A 20,621-nucleotide genomic window follows, 5' to 3' on the forward strand; every position below is an offset into this window, starting at 1 on the left:
AATAAGGAGTAGTAGTGCAAGTGTTGAGGGTGTAATTAATTGAAAATGTCTCTATGATATGATTGTTTTAATGATGGACGGGAAAAGGAACAAATTGAATTGAACATCGATCCAACAATACTGTTTATTTCAACGTATAGAAAATTCGAAGGAACAGGGCTAAGAGAAGTTAGTATTGTACATAATGCACGCACAATTTCAACAAAACGCACCCACACCGAAAAATGTGAATAGTGGAAATTCATGCATCAAAGCGACGAATTGAAAGTACACCACAATATTGGGTAAAAAACACCTGCCCTTTAAATTTATTTTAGATATGTAGATTTATTTTTACCAAGCAAAATTGGCCCCTATTTGTTACTCACATTCATTTCATGGAGTGTTTGGTAAAAGGAGATATTCTATTTGCTAGCTTGACGAAAGAATGTCATGACTATTTCTCCCCAGTTTTTTCCAGGGAGAAACACACCTCAGCCTGAATATTTAAATTGTAGGCACGAGCTTGGGTCTGTAATTGTGCAAAAATATGAACTGAAAATAGAGGGGTTAGTTGTATGACTCATTTAGAATACTTGTGGACGTCGCGACGCATTTCTTCGGCATTATTCAGAATGAAAAAGGGGGTTTTCGGGAAACTTGGGGAAGCATCGCGCATCATACACAGTGAATCACCGGGATTTCTTCTTACTTTACCATCGAATCTCTATATTGGGCACTTATGAAAAACTTGTTTGTGGTAAAAGTTGGTGTCTTCAATTGATGAGACTTTTAGGGCCATTATTCAAAAGTTTTCTTTTTAAATTCCAACACGAGAGACTTTTCTCAAGTTTATGTTCGATGACGTGAACGCTATTACTCTTGAACTCTATGCTGTGAATGTAAATCAATTTATTTGTTGTGATAAATATTTTATTCCAAAACATTTATTTGATATTATTATTTGAGCATAATATTCAGATATAGAAAATGCCTCAGGAGATTAAAATTTAAAAAGAAAACTGAAGTGTTTTAGTGACTGCGAAAAATATATAATATAAAGTACATACAATAACTAAGAAAATAAAGTAAAATATCTATAAAATGTTAGATAAATAGGAATTTACTGTATAGACCAAGTAGAAGAATCTGCTTAGAAATAGTGATTTCCTATGAACAGTAAAAATAAAATTTGTATGATAAAAAAAATAAGTGTTTCCGCCCGGGATCGAACCGGGGGCCTTCCGCGTGTTAGGCGGATGTGATAACCACTACACCACGGAAACATGTGGTGTACACTTTTGCTTAAATTCGCTTGGCCATGGGGACTGAATTGTGACCAGTTTATTTTGAAATACTTTCATTTTTCAATCTCGTATTGATAATTTTTTTTTTACATTCACATTCATACCAAGATAGGAAAGTCATAGCTTTACTTGATTTGACTTGATTAATTAATATTAATAAATTTGTTGCAACGTTAAGCAGTTTAAAGTACCGTCGTTGCGGGTGACTTTGCACGTTTTTTCGCTGTTTTTCAACTTTGCCCTCTAAAAGTGGATAGTTAAAGTGAAGGGAGGGGGGTTTTTGAGTAAAATTATTTGTATTCAGTTGTTAATGAATGGATTTTGTGCCACTAGCATTAATTTTATAAAATTTTACTATGTTTAAAAAAATCAAGAAAAAAGGCTTACACTGGGGATAAGGTGCGGGTGACTTTGCACTTTTTAATAAATACTAAAAAATCAACAATTTCTGATAATAAACGACAATGAAGATCTTCACATCTAAGGGTAAGATGCACGAGATCTACAAGATGACATGATCGCCATCTTGATTTGACGTTTCTGTCCGCCATTTTGAATAACTGTCAAAATCTAAAATAGGTTCGATTGGGTTGAAATTTTAGTATGTTGTAGCTGATATCAAGGCCTTTTCAGAACGTCTCTTGTAGCTCTATTTTGAGTCCAATTTTGGTTTTACAGAAGAAAATCATGAGAATAATTTCACACTCTGGTAGATTTGATCATACCGCTCATCTTTTTTCTAAGTGGAATATTTTGTCATTTTATGCACTTTTAATAGTTGCTCTTTCTAATAATTTTTTCAAATATAATAATTTAAATTCCTTCCTTCTAGCTAATGACATCTCAAGATCAGGCGATTTAGTACCCGTTCCTAGACCTAGATATGAGTGGTTCAAGAGGTCCCTAAATTTTAAGTCTCCCATAACTATAAATAATTTATATAGAGAAGGTATACCTCTGTCTATGGGTGCAATCAAATCTCGTGTACGAGATTTTGATAGATATAAACTACTGGGGGTGCTATGCTCAAGATTCGATGGCCATGTATACGCTTGTTGAGGCGATGTTTCTTGTTCTTCTTTATGTTTGTTCTCTGTACCATTTGAGTGTCTAAGAGGTTCACTTTTCCAAATAACCTTTTTCTATTTTTTTCTTTTCTTTTGTAATGTTTAGATTATTATTATTATTGCTGTTTTTTATTAATCTATTTGTTTCTTTTTTTTTTACTAATGGAGTGTTTCCTTCTTTTTTTGACATATCAGAAGCTTAATGAGGCTTGTTTGGCTGATTTCTTTTTCCGAATGGTCTCCCGTTTATACGGACCGCTCCTGTCGGCGGTTTGGGGGCTTTGACTTGATATGGCTCGGCGTCGCCCGTGTGTCTTTCCGCCTTTTATCCTTGCGGGGCCGCCTGAAGGGTTGAGCGGTGCCGGGCGCCCCAGGAGTCTGACCGTTCTCCCTGGGTTTGCGCGGTTCTGTTTTTTGAGGTTTCTTTTTTCCAGCTTAACTGGTTTTCTCTTTTTCCTCCTAATGTGATGAGCGGACCCGCGACTCTCTGGGGGAGGGACGCTCGGGTGCCGGGGCGTGGTCTGTGAGGGTGGGGGGATGTCCGGGGGGGCGTCGTTCTTTGTCTGGTTTGAAGTCGCCTGCCGTTACTTGTTTGGGGCTCCGTCTGGCGGGGGTCCGTTCGGATTTCAATTTCAATGACGCCAATTAATAATAAAAGAGATATGGTTTAGCCTTGCTTTTTTTTTTTTTTTTAATTTTTCTTTGCATTTTATTTTGTTTAATTATCTATCTCTAATTTTTTTTTTATTTTTAACTTCTCGGAGATCACATCTCCATTTAGAGAGCGCGAACAGCTTTTGGCTATGCGCTAACTCTACAAAAAAAAAACGCACTCTACATCCTTGTGCCTTTGCGCTAGGTTTCTGCCATTGTAATATTTAAAATGAATTTTGTAACATCAAATATTTGAAAGATTACACAGCCAATGAAGAAGCATTTCTGCCGTTTGGCTTCGGAGGCTGGTCATCAACGCTAAGACGGCGGCAGACGCATGGGAGGGTGGGATATGTAGAGTTTGAATAAAACATTATTATTATTATCTATGTTCCGGTCTACGTCAAGTATTTACCTTGATACAGAGGCTGAAAGTTTAAAAATTTGAAATATTCATATTTTGGCGATTTTTATTTTCTAATCCTGAATTTTAAAACCTAAACGAAATGCCTCAGAAACCATTAGAAATGGTTGAGGCTTTTATTTTATATATTTATTTACTCTTACATAATTAAAAAAAATGAAAAGTGCATTTATTTATTTTTTTATTTTTTCATCTTTGCAAAAGTTTTTCAGATCTTCAAATAATATGCTGTTATAAACAAAAACATTACTTTTCTTTTTGTTTGTTATTTAGATCTCATCGCCTAACGATAATACTGCCTTTTTTGTGATGGTTTCGATAAAAGAAGCTCTCCGTAGTTCTGTATTAATGAAAATGTCAAAATTTTGAAATTAGAGCCCCAGTATCCAAACAATCGCTTGACCTAGGTCGGATTTTATATATGTTCTGAAAAGGTCTTGACATCAGCCAGAACATACTAAAATTTCAGCTCAATCGGATAAGTTTTTTGTTTTGACAGTAATTCAAAATGGCGGACAGAATCGTCAAATCAAGATGGCGACCACACCATCATGTAGATCTCGGTCATTTTATCTTAAGTTATAAAAAAATTGGATAATTTTTGGCCAAATACTTCTATAATAAAGCGTAAGAAAGTCCATTATATGCAATTTTATAATATAAATCATGCGTTCTTAAGAAGACTATAGTGAAAAAAAGGAATTTCCTAAAAATACTGAACAAAATCGAAGTGGATTATTCTAGCCAGATAAATTTAGAATATATTTGGGCAATTTACTTCTCTGAAATCGATTTTGGAATTGCATCTTCAGATAACTTTTTCGCGGAGTCGTTTTTTGACAAAATACCTATACTGGGATTTCATTGACTATTACTGAAACTACAAGAATCCTTTTGAGGATCATTGTATCTAACTTGGTACTTGGTAGCTAAGGAATTATTAATTATCTTAAAATTGTGAGCTTGAAGAAAATTGAGCGAATTTGAATGTATATTTAAAAAAATTGATAAAATTTGCTAAATTTATTATAAATAAAAATATTTTAATTTTTGGTCTAATTCAAAATTTCAATTTATTTAGAAATAATACTTTTGAAAGTAAATTTGTTATATAAAGAACAAGAATTTGTCATAAATCAATATTTGCGTTCACCGCCGTCTTACCACTGATGGTGACCACCACCTAAATCAAACGGCGTAAATACTCTCTCAAGTTTTATAAGCCATCGGAATCTTTTTTAAAACCTTTCTAAAATTTCAGGCAAAAGGAAAAAACAAACTAAGCCGCCAAAAAGGTTTGGATAAACTACCGTTTCTCCCCACTAGGAAGTTCATTACAAAGAGTAATTCTCTCAACAAAGATACAGTGATGTAATTATAGTGTTATAAATTTCTGATGTTTAAATAAAACCATTAAACTTAATTTTTTAAAGCTTTAAATCATTTATTTTTGCAGATGTGATGGAAGTGTACAATAAACGTGTAAGTTCAAGTTAATTGCCATGAATATTTGAAAATCCTGTATAAATGTCCATAAATGTCCATTTGTGAGATTAGAATTGAATAGATATTGTACATCTTTATTTTCTTGACAGTTGACGAAAGTCACGTCTGTAAAGAAAAAGAATAATTTGTAAAATATTTTTCTTAATTTTAAACTGATAAAAAAATACCACATGAATTTTCAGCTAATAAATTTCACTACAACTTCAACTGCAATATTTCTGTAATTAAAAAGAAGAAAAGATGTTTGAAAATAATTAGTTAATCTGAAATATATTAAAAAAAATACCTTTCTAGTTTTCAACAGCGTCACCGATCTAATTCTTTTAAGGGTAGAATCGATAAAATGATTGACATTACAATGATTGAAGAACAGTGAAAAAAGAGTAAGAAGTTTTTAGAATCTGAAAAGTATTTTTAAAAAGAAATATTTTTGATTTTAAAAATTAAAAAAAAAGTTTTTGAAAGCTTACCACTAAGAATACTTCAAGACTCAAGTCTATTGGCACAATGCCTCTAGATCGAACTACAATATCTCTTGATGTTCTGAAAAAAAAGTTTGATTTTAAACATTCTTAAAACTATTTAAAACAATTTTATATTTACATCAACATGAACATGATTAAGACTTTCTTCGTCGGTTTGTCAAATTCGAGGAAATTGGTCTTGAAGATTTGATAAGAAAGTTCTCTGGACTGAAAAATAACCAAATTGTGTACTTCTAAACTCTTTTAATTTCTTGTAAAATTTCGGGTTTAGTATAGGGCATACCGGGGCAGAATTAGACACGCATGGTATTAGACATAGGGATGTTATAGCCTGTCTTAAAAGGAATGTTGAAGAAACCACTAGTCATTCAAAGAAAACACATCCCGTCCTATTCATTGAAATATTTATCAGCCGTTTAGAAACATTTTTCATTCTAATTATACGCATAGTAAAATTTCATTTGCTGGCTAATTCTGCCCAGGTCTCCCCTAGAGTTTTCTTCTTGAAAAATCTTATGCTTTTACTAACAAGAAATTTTAACAGTTTGCGATTATTATTGGGTGTAATTCCATGAAAAGACAATGCCATATTGCCGGCTTCAGACTGGAGGTTTAGGCTTGTTCCCGAAAGTCTCAAAAATCTTAATAACAAGCAATTTTATTGATTTTTCAAAATCTAATGAATCATTTGCCCTTAATATTCAATTCTAAACAACAATTTCCTAAAAAATCATGCTTGATGAGGAATTAGAGGAGTTAAGCCAAATAGCTAAGCCTGAGGTCTGAAGCCCGTATATGGCTGTGATTGTATGGAATTTCACATATTGTTAATTATCTGGGCTAAAATCCCGAAAAGCCAAAATCTCGAAAACCAAAATTTCCGAATTCTTAAAAGTGTCATACCTACGATTTTATAAGAAGTTATTCCACACATTATCTTTCGTATAATTTCATCCCTTTCAGGATTTTGGTCATTCGGTAATTTGGCTTCTCGGGATATGAGCCTTTGGAATTTCGACCTACTCGAGATTTTTCCCCTTTCGAAATTTTATCTCTTTGGGATTTTGGCTTTTCAGGATTTTGATGTTCGAGATTTAGGAGTTTGGAATGTTGACTTTCGGTATTTTGGCTAATATCGACTTTTCTAGGTCAGGGAAGAGTCTATCTTGATTTCCTAATCTTTCGTTTTAGAAATACTTTTCTGCATTTATCATCCAATTTTTCATATTGTCTTAATGGTGAAAATTGCCTACGCTTGTGTAGGAAAAACTGTAAAATGTGGACATAAATTTCTTTAGAAGCTAGAGGCCATGATGAGGACTTTAAATGGATGTTAAGTTTGAGGCTGCTATCAACAAGAAAAATTTTAAAATATCACATGCTTAAATAAAATTACTGTTCAATTGTATGTAATTATTTGACCAAATTTGCGTTTTTGAATACACAATATCCTTGGATGTTACGACAATCCGAACTTTTAATGAAAGAATCGCATCTCTATAAGCGATCTAGGATCATCCTTATCACTGGCTATAAATAATTTTAATATTTACTTTTGCCAGAGCAAACTTTTTAATATTCGTTCTTACAGTTCATTTTGCTGTTATAGTCCATCTAATCCTTTTGGTTTAAATTTAACTGCAAAACTTGCACCATATAGTAATTTCGAAAATATGACTCAATATAGATATCCATCAACTTCAGCTTTTCATCGGATACATTATTAAAGACTTATCATTAGTTTTAAATTCTCTGTCTATACGAAACACCTCACTTACTGTAAAAATAATGTCAGTTCCGGCAGCACAGAAAACAAATACTTCAACTGATATACCTAATAAGAAGGATAGTCGTGCAATTATTATCAAAATGCTTTCAGATCTCTGAAAAAAAAACAGATTATCAAAAAATGTTCTTTAATAGCAAATGATATATAAGTTATTTAAACTAACCATTTGCATTTCATAAAATGTTAAGCAATAGCTAAATACTGTAATTACAAATTGACCAAATAGTTGATATTGAAAGATGTTCTCAAATTCTGCAATGAAATTCTTGATTTCCTTGTGAAAAATTATACATTTGACGATTTCTCCGTAGTAAACGCTTCCCTTCTTCTTTGTCAAACCATTGATAAATTCATCTATTTGAATCATCTTTTCGTCTGGTTTAATTTTCGGATTTACAGCCAACGGTTCATGTCCCAACTGTTTCGAGACGAAACAGAGATTTATTAATTAATTTTTTGTTTTTAAATATTTTTTCCCATAAACTTATGTCTTAATTTAATTAAAATTGTCTTCAACTTTATTCAATTATGCTCATTTTTTAATTAACGTGAAGCTTCAATTGTTATACTACCTTTTCAATTCGAGCGCTAAGACGTTGTATTTGAGTATTGATGTACACAAGAAATATGTACTGCAATGTTGCTAAAATCGTAATGTATGTCACGAAAACTGCCATACAACAAGATAGATATATATATGTAAGATAATACATCGCTACGTTTTCTGTGCTCCATGGTACCCTTTGTGATATCAAAATTTGAATGAATTCTTTCAATAAAGTGAATAAAAACTCATTTTATTCTACAAAATTTACTTACCAAACTTTTAAGAAGAAGGATCGTTCATTAGTATTTAGAAGAGGAGGAATGACATAGGACAAAACTAATGCATAAATAATTGTATAGAAAAGTTTTGTTGCTCTATGAACGAGTTCTTCAGTCCTTTTAACAATTATTTCTTCCTCAAGAGATTGAGGTGAAAACATCGTTGAATTGAAAATTAGCATTAGTTTTTTTATTCTTGGAGTATAGTACAAGAAATGAAAGATTTTTACAACACCGAACATTTGAGAAGCAATAAAATACGATGATTCAATAAATTCGAAAATAGATTTCACTGTGAATAGGTAAAGGACTTGAGAAAGAGCAAAGCAAAACACAAAGATTGAGAATGAGAAAACAGTATAGTAGAAATAGTTACGAATATTTCCAGGATTCCAGAATCCCATGAAAGTAAGAGGAAGAATCTGCCATTTAAATTTTGAGTATTTTTTATCCATCTTTCTCGAATAAAGTTCAAAGCGTTAAACTGACACAAACTGTTCAAAAAGATCTTGAGGTGTGATTGCATGTCACGTATTGTAAATGATTTTATAGAGTCAAAAGATTGATCAGTAGAATTTACTGAATAATTTATTGCAATTCCTATTTTGAACAGAAAATTCCAGTTAAATTCAAGAAACAAATGAAAATTTTTCTTAGGAAATTTCCTTGAGAAAGATAATGAATGATCCCAAGCCTATAATCTTCTTTCATTGTGCTCATTGTGCGATATAAATTTTTAACAATTATTATAACAAGAAAAAGAAAAATATGTCTAAGGGTGTAATCACACTTGCATTTTAAATTTTATTGCGACTTACATTAATTTTTACTAATGAGTGTTCAAATGTGTTATTATGTACGTCTTTAAATTACTTAATATTCAGAGTTCGATCTATTGATTGATAAAAAATGTAGACTTGGCCCGCAAATATTGGTTTGAATTTATTTAAATCATAAATATGTTTTGGAATTAAAAAATTAATAAGATTAGATTTTTTTTGCATTAATTTTATTATAAACCTTGAGGGCCAATTCTACGTTTTATCTATAAATAGATTAAATTCTGCACATTAAGTGATTCTAAGACACAAATAACTTGAACGAATTTTAGACTATTTATATGAATCACAAAAAAGTGTAATACCTGGGCATAAATGACAGGGATCTTAAAAATTATTTAAGATAAAACAATAGTAGTTCTCCAAAAACTTGCACCTATAAAACTGATTGAACACATTTTAGAATATCACTAAAATGATTGAAGAATAGCGAAGACAGAGTAGGAATGTTTTAGAATCTAAAAAAAAATGAAGTCATTTCATTACTTGTTTCATTAATTAAAAATCCTCTGTATAAAAAAGCTTACAGCTAGAAAAACTTCAAGACTCAAGTCTATTGACACAATGCCCCCAGACTGAACCGTCATATCCTTGGAAATTCTGAAAATAAAATAAGCTTTAACATTTAAGCAAATTTTAAATAATTTCATATTTACATCATCATGAAGAAAATTAGGACCTTCATCGTCGCTTTGTCAAACTCGACGAAATTTGTCTTAAAAATTTGATAAGAAAGTTCTCTGGACTGTAAAATAATCAAAATTGTTTATATTAAAAATCATTTCATTTTTATAAAATCTTTAGGTTTCGCACATAGCTTTGTGTAAAAATATTCTGTTTTACTAATATGTATTTCTAAAAATTTTGCCATTATTTTTTTTACAAACTTTACAATAATAAATTTTATTATTTGCGTTTTTAGGGCGTACTGTATAATATCTCTTTCTTATATTTGACAACTCCACATGCAATGCCTTGTACCGTCGTTGCGGGTGACTTTGCACTCGGGGGGTGACTTTGCACTCTGCTGTCCGTAAGACTTTCATAAATTCTAGCACTTATTGATGGTCTTCGCCGATCCGGTCTACCATGTCAAAGTATATAGAGATATGTTATGTACCGAGTAAGGTACAAAGATCCCTAAAAGGATTTTTGTAGTTTCAGTAATAGTCAATGAAATGCTGATATAGGTATTTTGTCAAAAAACGGCTATGTGAAAAAGTTATCTGAAGGTGCAATTCCAAAATCGATTTCAGAGTAGTAAATTGCCCAAATTTAATCTAAATTTATCTGGCTAGAATAATCCACTTCGATTTTGTTGATTATTTTTATTAAAATATTTTTTTCTCTATTATCTTCCTAAGAACGCATGATTTATGTTATAAAATTGCATATAATGGTCTTTCTAAAGCTTTTTTATAGAAGTATTTGTCTAAAAATTATCCAATTTTGTGGGAATTTAATATAAAGTGACCGAGATCTACAAGATGGTATGGTCGCCATCTTGATTTGACGTTTCTGTCCGCCATTTTGAATAACTGTCAAAACAAAAATCTCATCCGATTGAGCTGAAATTTTAGTATGTTCTAGCTGATGTCAAGGCCTTTTCAGAACATATATAAAATCCGACCTAGGTCAAGTGATTGTCTGGATATAGGAGCTTCAAGTTTAAAATTTTGACATTTTCATGAATACAGAATTATAGGGAGCCTGTTTTATCAAAACCATCACAAAAAAGGCAGCGCTATCGTTAGGCGATGAGATCTAACAAACAAACAAAAAGAAAAGTAATGTTTTTGTTTATAACAGTGCATTATCTGAGAATCTTAAAAACTGTTTTCGCAAAGATGAAAAATAAAAAATTAATTAAATGCGCTTTTCGTTTATTTTTTTTCAATTATGTTAGAGTAAATAAATATATAAAATAAAAGTCTCAACCATTTTTTAATAGTTACTGAGGCATTTTGTTTAGGTTTCAAATATTGAATATTAAAAAATAAAGACCGCCAAAATATGAGTATTACAAAATTTGAAACCTTGAGCCTCTGTATCTAGGTAAATACTTAACGTAGACTGGAACATAGATACGTTTTGAAAAGGTCTTGACATCAGCTACAACATACTAAAATTTCAATCCAATCGGACTAGTTTTAGGGTTTGACAGTTATTCAAAATGGCGGACAGAAACGTCAAATCAAGATGGCGACCACGTCAACTTGTAGATCTCGTGCATCTTACCCTTAGAACTGAAGATCTTCATTGTCGTTTATTATCAGAAATTGTTGATTTTTTAGTATTTATTAAAAAGTGCAAAGTCACCCGCACCTTATCCCAAGTGCAAGCCCTTTTTCTTGATTTTTTTAAACATAGTAAAATTTTATAAAATTAATGTTAGTGGCACAAAATCCATTCATTAACAATTGAATTCAAATAATTTTACCCATTAACCCCCCCCTCCCTTCACTTTAACTGTCCACTTTTAGAGGGTAAAGTTGAAAAACAGCGAAAAAACGTGCAAAGTCACCCGCAACGACCGACGGTACGGTTTTTATTATTCATAAAAAAATAGTTACCAAATTTTTAAAAATCCCAGTAATTACTTTTAATTAATTGTTTGGAAATTACAAATATTCGGCTTCTGGGCAAAACCCGTAGTTTGAAGATAGCTTTAAAGCCTATATATCATCGGTTGCCTCAGCAACTCTGCTAACTGCATTTGCTTTGTGTCAGCATTCGTTGTAAGCAACGCATCGCTGCGCGGCGTTTGTAATGAATGCAGACACAAAGCAGATGCAGTTAGCATAGTTGCTGAGGTAACCGACGATATAAAGACCTGAAGAATAGTTTAATGACGGATTAGTTAAAACATTGATAATTCTGTCAGTATTTGATTGATAATAGAAATAATTGTCAATATTTCAAATACAATTACAGTAGAGTCTCGCTATAGTCCATATTTGGTTCCAGATCTGACATTTGGGTCGCACTATAGTCCATGTCATTTTTTAAAATTATCAACGACTTTTAGTATTGAAATTGCTCGACGGCTTCCACATTGTGGTACTTGTCCTTGCTCTCTTCATTATGGATCACAATTATCACAACTACTCAATAAAGTTTGCCAAAAATATTAAAATAATTATGACAACATTGCATGTCGCGTACTAAAAAACATAACCTCAGTGATTTGCAATCAAACGGTCGATAAATTGTGGACTATAGAGCGATGGCCTATAGCGAGACTCTACTGTACATTAAACCATTTCTAAACATATCCTCAGGTCTATTGAGGTTTTTACTTACCGAAAAAATAATTTCATTCCCAGTAAAACACAAAGCAAATAGTTCAATCAATACAGCAAGCAAGTATGACAGTCTTGCAATTATTATCAAAAAGTTTCCAGATCTCTAAAAATATATATTCATAATATAGTAATAAAGAGTATTTTAAAACAAACAAAAAAATAATATAGGTCCTGAAAACTAACCATTAGAATTTCATAAACAGTTAAGCAATAGTTGAATGTAGAAATTATAAATTGAACAAATAGTATAAGTCGGTAGATGTCCTGAAATTCTGAAATGAAATTCTTGATTTCCTTGTGAAAAATTATACATTTGACGATTTCTCCGTAGTAAACGCTTCCCTTCCTCTTTGCCAAACCATTGATAAATTCATCTATTTGAATCATCTTTTCGTCTGGCTTAATTTTCGGATTCACCGCCAACGGTTCATATCCCAACTGTTTCGAGATAAAATTTTTTTTTTGTTTTAAAATTTTCCTCATAAATTGCATTTTAAATAAAGTATTTTATCAAAAATTGCTATTTTTTATTTAATCAAAAGATATCCTTTCCGTACTTCAAAGCCACATTATTATAAACTATACAACTAATTTTTAATTAGGAAATATAATAATTAGGGTAAAGTGGTACAAGTTGGACAATGCAATGGTACAATTTGGACAGGGCTTTTTTTCTTGATAAATTTAGTACTTTATTTTTATTTGTACATTTTTAATGCTTTAGTTTTATAAGTTTCCTTGTGCTTAAAAACAAATTTTGTACTGTACTCATCAAAAAAGAGCCATGTCTAATTTGTACCGGCGAATTGTCCAATTTATAACACTATGTTCGTCCAACTTATATCACTTTACCCTAGATATATGTAAACATTCACAGCTTAAATTATAATATTACCTTCTTAATACGGACACCGAGACGTTGTATTTGAGCATTAATCTGGATAAGACATATGTACTCTATTGTTGTTATAGCCGTAATGTATAAGATACAAACGATCAAACAGCAAGTTAGATAGATATATGATAGATAATAAATCATGGCATTTTCTGTGCTCCATGGTACCCTTTAATATCACAATATGGGTAATTCTTTTAATTTTAATCAAGACAAACTAATTTTATTTCATAAAATTCACTTACCAAACTTTTAGAAAGAAGTATCTTTCATTGGTATCTAAAAGAGGAGGAATAATGTAGAAAAAAAATAATATGATAACCGTTCCATAGAAAATTTTTATTAATCTTGCAACTCGTTTATCTGCTCTCTTAACAATTTTTTCCTCTTCAGGAGACTGAGGTAAGAACATCGTTGAATTGAAAATTAGCATTAGTTTTCTTATTCTTGGAGTATTGTACACGAAATGAGAAATTTTCACAGCACAGTATACTTGTGAGCAAACAAAATACGATGATTCAATAAATTCGACCTTATTTTTCACTGTAAATAGGTTGAGGAATTGAAAAAGATTGTAACAAAATACAAAAATTGATAATGAGAAAACAGTGTAATAGGAATAGTTAGGAATATCTGCAGGATTCCAGAATCCTGTATAAATAAGGGAAAGAATTTGCCATTTGAATTTTAAATATTTTTTATCCATCTTCTTGAATTAAATTAAGTCAAAACTGACACAAACTGTTCAAAAACATTCTAAGGTGTGACTACATGTCATTGTAAATGATTTTATAGAGTTAAAGGATTGATCAGTAGAGATTACTGAATATTTTAGTATAATTCATTATGAGTTTAGTATTTACAAAACTTTATCGTTCAACGAAATATTCAGAGAAATATTTCAATATTATGATTGTTTGTCAAAAGAAAATTGCACTTGATTGCAGGAAAGAAATGAATATTTCTTCAGGAGTTTTCCTTAAGAAAATTAATGAATGATCACAGAGCAATAATTTTCTTTCATGGTGCACTCATTTTGCAAATTACATATCTAACAATTGTTACAAATTACAAATTAAATGATTAGCCATTTATTAAATATTAATATTCAAATGTAGGAGCTCATAACGTAAGTTCAATATATTTTTAGGGTTTTTAGGAGAGAGTGGGACACTTCATGCCAGCTAGAGTTTTTTACAATTAAAGTAACTAAATTCATCTAATTTCCCATATTATCTATTTGTGTATGTATATGTAGCGTAAATAGCACATTTTCCACATATTAAATATAATTTATTTTATATTTAATTAAATCATGCATGTTCAAATTTACCCGATTGTCCTTTACATGATCAATAGTTCCACTCCATAATAAGATGATAATGACAGTATTTTTGGAACGCCACTTGGAGATATGATATCTTTGAGATTTGAAGATTAGATCGATTTCGTATTGTTAAAATTGATGACACTTGTAAAGCCCTTCTGATGGTAATCGATCTCGAGAATTACTATAAATGTTTTGCAAGCATTAGGACTTAGTATTTTGATCAGTCAGTGAAGTCGTATTTATTTTGGCTTTTAAGACTTGCTTTAAATATCATATACTTTGTAAAAATTACTTTATTACACTCTTAGAAAAGTTTAGACGTGATTACTAATGAAAATTAGTTGTTCGGGCGATTATTATCAAATCTATTTAAAATAGTTCTTATATTCTTAAAACATTATACTCATAATAAATTTATTAGTAGTGAGAATATAAGACAATATTTACGTGGATAAGTTGCGGGAATTATTTCATAATGCTTTCATACAATTATATTTGCTTGTGTTAATTAAATGAAATCATTATCCCAACTAATATTGGTCACTAATTCCTTTTAGTTCTCACAACCAATGTAAATAGATGGGCCTATATTTTCATAAAGTTATGACTACTTTTCCAATAGTAAAGAGTGGTTTTTATTTTAGTAATGCGTTGAAGCTCTATCGAATTTTAAGCAACTAATAAGAAATATGCATCACAATGAATGCTATATAGTAACCACAACTAATATGATATAGTTATTACAGCCAATAAGATGGGTATCAACCCCATTTATTTAGTAATTGGAACTAATATGTTATAGTACCCATTACTATTTTGATTTAGTTGTGATAACTAAATGAAAAGGATACTTTAACTAACTGTGGTCAACTATTTCATTTAGTTACCCAAACTAAATATATAGTTGGGTCTATATTTTATAGTTCTAATAACTGCATATGAGCTTGTACGAACTAATTTTTTCTAAGAGTGTAGGTGAAATTCTCAACAATCTCACCTACTATAATGCCACCAATATTTCATGTCCTCCGATCGGGATCAAACTTTGCCAAAATGTGTGTTCGCCACTCCCTAATCACGAATATATGATTGGCTGGCTAAGTGACGTTCCCGGCCGGCAGGGTTTATCAAAGGCATAATACTTTCCAAAATCCAAAAACATAATTTAAAATGTGAAAAAGTATTAGATCCATTATCATATTATCTTGAAAATAAGCATGTTAAGAATTGTAGAAGCGAGGGGAAATGATGGTCCTGTTTTGTTATTTAGTCTTTAGTCTTCAGTCTTCCCTTGGAAGACTAGAGGTTAAAAACATTCTTGAAAATGTATTTCTCAACCCATTGAAGAAAGTTTGAATTGTCATAATTTAGATGCTTTATAAATCTATTTAATCAATCGTGAACCAATTTAATACTAAAAGAATGACTCTCGAATTTTTAAACTAACATATCTTTTCATGAGTTGGACCGCTAATAAATATAAATTGACAGAAACTTTAATACCTTTAATGCCTAAGCAAAAGGATTGTATGCTTTGACACCCCTATCGTATAGAAATCCAAAATACAGTCTAAAGAAATTTTTGGCTTTTCTTTCTCAAAATTTTCCTCAATAATGTACAGAATTGTAACAGGTTTTCCTAAGTGCTTCAAGTTCTGTTCAGAGATTTTACCCCGCTAATTGATCTTTTGCTAACTTTTCAATTGAAGTGCGGACCTCAACAAAAGCCAGAGATTGTGATTTCTGAACTACATGTGTGTCATTTTCTGTCTCCATGGTTTCATTGGCATTTTCCATTTGCTTTTGACCATCTGCCCAAAAATATTTCGCCCTCATACAACACAATAGTAATTCTCTATTAGCCGGTCTCCTTTGGCGATGCCTTTATTTAGCAGTTGCGATGGTGTGCAGAATTCAGCCCTGATTTAATAAAATCGAAAAAATACTAACGCGTTTGAATTTGATTGAATCTAAGGGCTATGATTTTTTGCACGCACCATTATTTTTTTGAGAATGTATGTGATATCGATGCACATGGACGAGGGAAAATTCACAGGAAAAAAGAGTACATATGCGCGAGGTTTGTTGGGAAAAAAGTATAGCATAGGGGAAGGGTGATTCGTTACTTATTATACACTCGATTATTATAACAGGATATGCGGACTCCTCTATGGCTAGACTAGGACACATCACGTGTGCTTGGTAGTTTCCTCAGTAAGAACTTTCATTATAATATGTTCAGGGTGGATGCTCGATTTTCCACTGGGCTTCAAGAATACTCAACACTATGCATTGGTTCAGGGAAAACGAGAGGGAAATAGCACAACAATACTCATAGTAATTCTGTTACACTCACGCATATGTGTGAAAATATTGGGTGGTTGCTAGAGGGGCAGGATAAAGGGGCACAGAATGGTAGAAGAAGAGGTTGATGGCTGAAAAAAGGGGTGCCAATGAACAAAGTGACACGCTAACGTAGCTAAACAATTTTTAATTTTTTTTTTAGAATAACAAAAGACAGGCTTGAGGGTGAAAAATTTCTCTCCTTCAACTGGAGGAAGTGTCTTCTCATTTTGAGGGATTTTTCATCCCTCATATTTCATATGATGTTCAGTTCTTTTTCTCGTTGCAAATGACGCCTCTCGAGAAAGTTCAACACATAAAATTCTCACTCCCACTAGTGAAATTGATTTATTGTTTTACGGATCTTCATCATCAAATTATAATTGATGGTGATCATGATTCCTTTTACTCTTGGAAAGGAAAGAGAGAGTTTGTTAATGGAAAGGGTGTCTTGCTGTGAAACATATTGGTGATATACAATTTCTCTGTTTCCACCAAATTAAATTAATTTTTGGGCATTGTACAAAAAATGCAACCATCAGTGGTATGTTTTATTGAATAAACACCTTTTATTTGGATGTCTCATAGCAAAATATGATGTTTATAAGCTGGAATGCGGGTTATAATCACAATATAAAATCAAGTAAATTTAATTTAAAGTATATTTTCCATTTAGGGGAGAACGAGGCTACAAATCAGACTTTGCATACTAAAAAAAAAATTAATTTTATTATTATTAAAAATGTAAAATTTTTCCTGCATTTTATTGCGAATTTCAGAAAACTAGATTTTTTTTAAAATAATTATATATATGGTAAAATGAATAAAGTGTACACTTGAAGATGTACTATTAATTGCATTTATAAGACTTAATTTTCTTTTTTACATTTTTCTTTCTCAGAGAAGGATTACGAACTGCATATTGCATATTTCCCGCCAATTAGAAATTGCTGTGACGTGATGCTCCAGTGAACTATTCATTAGTCTACGCTTTTATAATATTTTTTTTCAAAAAAAAAAAAAATAAGGATTCACGCTTTTTTACTGCTCGAGCTCCACATAGTGAGAGCAGTATAATCCTCGATTTTGCTCTACCATTTTTTCAGCATACCTATATGCCTTGTAGATGATTTCTGAGAAATGATGTCACGTTGTTTGTCCGTCTGTCTGTCCGTCCATCCAGCCGCTATCACGCCTAAAGCCCAAACGGTTAGAGATAGAGACTTAAGACCTTCGGGAGACCCTCATAAATCGACACTGAGACCATAATAATAATAATAATAATAATAATAATAATAATAATAATAATAATAATAATAATAATAATAATAATAATAATAATAATAATAATAATAATAATAATAATAATAATAATAATAATAATAATAATAATAATAATAATAATAATAATAATAATAATAATAATAATAATAATAATAATGCTGGCACAACATTCCATGAAGGAACAAGGCCTTCCCGCAAGGGGATTTCTAGACATGCATTATTATCTTTTCTTATACGGGATAAGATTGTCAGTTTCATGCCCGTGGAATCAAATGCAGTGAAGCTCACTGCATTTGATAATTTGATAAGCTCACTGCATAATTCGAACCCCTTTAATGCCAGAAAAATTCCTGGTGACCTAAAGGGGATTCGAACTCGGGACACTTGCATTATAGAGCGAGTGCTCTACCACTTGACCCATTGAGTGCCCCCGAGACCATTAATATGCCCCTCGTTTTTCCCCTCCCCTGCCCTACTCCTCCAAAACCATATTTTTTGGAATTGCTTAAAAACGCATCGTGCGATTTTTTTCATTTTTGGACATGTTTTAAAGATTATTCACGGTTTCTCAAGGTCGACAGTTAAAAGGCTCTAGAAAGCGTATTTTTTAACCGTTTGAGATCATGTTTGCACTCATTGGAAAGGTCTTGGAATTCATGACAAGCCTAAACCGGTTCTAATCCCAACAACAATTTTTTATTCGAAATTCAATATGTTACTACTAAGCTATTTTAGGCGATGATTCAAGTGATTTATAAATCGGTTCAAATCGGTTGCGAACCGGTAAACTTAAATAGAAATTGCCCAGTGGGAAAATCTCTGCGAAGTCGAACTCGTGAACATTGCTCTTTACTCTTGAATTGAACAAATTAAAAACTTTCTTAATATAAGTTAATGATGCGATTGTACTTTTGAGGTTTAGAATATAAGTCACAAGTTCGAGCACTTTGGAAAGCCTGGGCGCTTTCCCATCCCTTTAAAAAAGAAAGTTGTGCAATTAGAAATATTTTAGATAGATGTTGCAAATATTTGAATTGTAAACATGATTAAATGCTGAGTGACTATTTAATTCTCTCCCATACCCATACTAAAAGCACCTAAATTAGACCTGGCCTCCCCTATTTGTTTCAAAAATACCTTTATATATACACATAAGTACTGACAGTTTTTTTGTACTTGTCTCTTCACTTCCTTTCCTCTTTGCGGTGTTTTTTGCAAAGATATTTTAATGACAAGTCATATGAAATAACTCAACAGAGAGGTAAATTCCACTGTGGAGATTGATAATGATTGATAATGATTGATAATGATTGATAATTGATTGGAGTATTTAATTTCAACAAAAAAAACTGGTGTTCCTGGCACTTTTCACGTGCTCAGCGACAAAAATGCAAAAAGAAATGCGGGCTCAAAACACCCCTTTTTCTGCGATGGTACTATTACCTAAACCCAGACAATGTTTCAAGTGATTCCAGAGTGCTATAGAGAAGGTTCAATTGGCATTGCATTAGATAGGAGATATGACCAAGTTTCTGGTGTTAAATTACACACTTTCATCACGACCCCTTTAATATTGCATTTCCCCTGGTGAGATGATGCCAATCGATCATTCAGAACTTCATCCTGAAAGTTTTAGCAGTTAAATTTCGTCTCATGTTTCGCACTAGGAATGATGGATAAATTTTTGATTTTATGGCGATGGTATTTCATCTCATTGGGGTCATTCTATAACACCCTTCGTTATTCAAAGCTCTTTTTTTTATCTTCAGCGTCTAACTCTTGAGATGATTTGCTCTCAGAGATCTCCCTGCAACAGCCAATGGAATTATATTTTACTCTCATGTGTCACAAAACAAACGGAATTGTTTAAATATTGAGTGTGAGAAGAGGATCGGAGTTTCTGACCGTTGGAAGTTGATGGGCTTCTTCCCTTTTTTTGCTAGGGTGTTTGTATAAGTTTGTTTTCCAATATACTACTAACAGAATTCAATGTACATTGAGAAAGAAAGCAAATAAGTGAACAGAGAGACAACTAAAATGTGGCTGATTAATTTTTTTTGTCGTTCGAATTGAATTTACAAGGGGTGTTTTCGGGAGTTAGAAAAAAGACATATTAAAAAACACAATTTAGCACTTTCTTCTTCATTCGTGGCTGGTGATATAGAATTACTGGAGGAAAGTAAAATATTTGGTGAGATGTGCTTGAGTGAATTTATAAAGAAAGATTAGATTTTTATTCTTGTAATTTAAACAATTTGTATTGGAAGTCGTAGAAATGTAATTCAAAACTTTTATGATAAGTATATCTTTGAGTTTGTTGTCAGTGTAAAGCTATTGATATGAAACATAATCATTGATTTCTTTCTCATATTCTTATATGTATTCATACAGTATCGAATAGTAATACTATCAGGCAAATTTTCAAATTGCTTATCACGTACCTATGCTTGCAATATTAGATAAATACGATATGAAATTATATAATAAACGGAATAAATTGAACATAGATATAAAAACGACTGTCTTAAATAATGTTGCTTTATGGGGGGTTGTCGAAGACCGGAAGTCGATATCTTTTACCGTTTGGCC

At 31.7% G+C, this 20,621-nt stretch overlaps 1 long non-coding RNA gene and 1 other non-coding gene across 2 annotated transcripts; both read right to left on the minus strand.

Moving 5' to 3' along the window:
* Positions 1-1,192: 1,192 nt before the first annotated feature.
* Trnav-aac (transfer RNA valine (anticodon AAC)) lies at positions 1,193-1,265 on the minus strand. Its single transcript has one exon. It is a non-coding gene; the product is annotated as a tRNA-Val (tRNA).
* Positions 1,266-5,299: 4,034 nt separating this feature from the next.
* Positions 5,300-7,281, minus strand: LOC129805628 (uncharacterized). Its single transcript, XR_008752100.1, has 4 exons — positions 7,201-7,281; positions 5,541-5,629; positions 5,408-5,480; positions 5,300-5,338 (listed from the first exon to the last, which is right to left on the minus strand). It is a non-coding gene; the product is annotated as an uncharacterized LOC129805628 (long non-coding RNA).
* Positions 7,282-20,621: the final 13,340 nt, after the last annotated feature.

Source organism: Phlebotomus papatasi, chromosome 1 (genome assembly GCF_024763615.1).
Source record: "Phlebotomus papatasi isolate M1 chromosome 1, Ppap_2.1, whole genome shotgun sequence".
Classification (NCBI taxonomy): domain Eukaryota; kingdom Metazoa; phylum Arthropoda; class Insecta; order Diptera; family Psychodidae; genus Phlebotomus; species Phlebotomus papatasi.